At 38.0% G+C, this 1,258-nt stretch overlaps 1 long non-coding RNA gene across 2 annotated transcripts in view; it reads left to right on the top strand.

Annotated features, from left to right (window-relative positions):
• Window positions 1-1,199, top strand: part of LOC112071043 (uncharacterized) — an 11,345-nt gene extending 10,146 nt beyond the window's left edge. For both annotated transcript variants that reach the window (XR_002894015.2, XR_002894014.2), the window contains exons 2-3: window positions 396-514; window positions 1,102-1,199. This is a non-coding gene — a long non-coding RNA (uncharacterized lncRNA). The remainder of the gene's footprint in view (window positions 1-395; window positions 515-1,101) is intronic.
• Window positions 1,200-1,258: the final 59 nt, after the last annotated feature.

The following is a 1,258-nucleotide window of genomic DNA, read 5'->3' as shown; positions in this document are numbered from 1 at the left end:
TTTTAAACATGAGCTGGTTAAAAAGAGCTGGTTAAAAAGGAGGGAGACCATGTTTCTTCACTCACTGGTACAGTAAAGGTTGGAAATCTCTGTACTATAGTGTACTACTGATGTTATACACTGCAGGTTAGGAGGGTTAGGTTAAGGTTAGGAAAGAGGTTAGTGTTAGCGGAAATGCTCTCCTAACCTGCTACAAAAATCACTTCCGGTCGTAGCTGTATCAAGTGTCAAAGATGGCAACATTCTCTAATAACTACACGCCTAATTCTGTGTCATACTTCTCAAAGTTGATAAGTAGCTTATTCATTTTTTCTTTAGTGATTCTATTCAGTAAGATATCATTTACTAATTGAAAGGATTAGATTTATATGTACTAAAACACATGAATTCAACAGGTCTGTTCATCTCAATACTTCAAAACTCCTAAGAACTTCACAAATCCAGTGTGTGGGTCTTCCAGTGAGTTGGAGAGGATTGAGGAACCATGGCACAGTTTGGAACCTTGATATGGACTGTGAGGGAAACATTTCTGATTTGCTTGGCATGTTTAAAAAACAATTATCAATTTAAATATTTTCCCTATGAAATATAAATCAGAGTTATTAATAGCCTACTAGTTCTGTCAATTTTAAAGAAACCTTTTAGAAAACACGTGGTGGAGAGATGTACATTTTCACTAGGTCACCGTTTCCCAAACTCGGTCCTGGGGCCCCTAAAGGGTGCACATTTAGTTTTTTGCCCTAGCACTACACAGCTGATTCAGATAATGAACTCATCATCAAGCTTTGRTTATTTGAGTCAGCTGTGTAGTGCTAGGGCGACAACCATAACGTACACCCCTTGGGGTCCCCAGGACCAAGTTTGGGAAACGCTGACCTAGGTTTAGGGTCTGGTGTCACACCTTTAAAGACAAATAAAATCACACCAGGGGGCACCACCACACTCACAAAATACTGTTTAAAATGGTCCCATATAATTTTATTTTATTTGAAATGTGAATATTTGGGTTAGAATTATGTTAACTACTTCTGTAAGTTTTATGAAAACACACCATCAGTTTAGATTTTGTGATTTGTTTCCTGACATTTTCTCTACTTCCAGATAACTATTATATTGGTGCTTGTAAGCATTGGATCCTGTATTGCATGTGGTAGAGCAGAGTACAGAACAGGTGTTGAATGCTGTCCCATGTGTTCACCAGGTAAGGACCAGCTCTTTACATCATATGAATCACCAGACGTTAATACATCATCAACAC

The sequence above is a fragment of the Salvelinus sp. IW2-2015 genome, unplaced genomic scaffold, assembly GCF_002910315.2.
Source record: "Salvelinus sp. IW2-2015 unplaced genomic scaffold, ASM291031v2 Un_scaffold1499, whole genome shotgun sequence".
NCBI classification, from domain to species: Eukaryota; Metazoa; Chordata; class Actinopteri; order Salmoniformes; family Salmonidae; genus Salvelinus; species Salvelinus sp. IW2-2015.
This window is presented reverse-complemented; position numbering and strand designations above follow the sequence as displayed.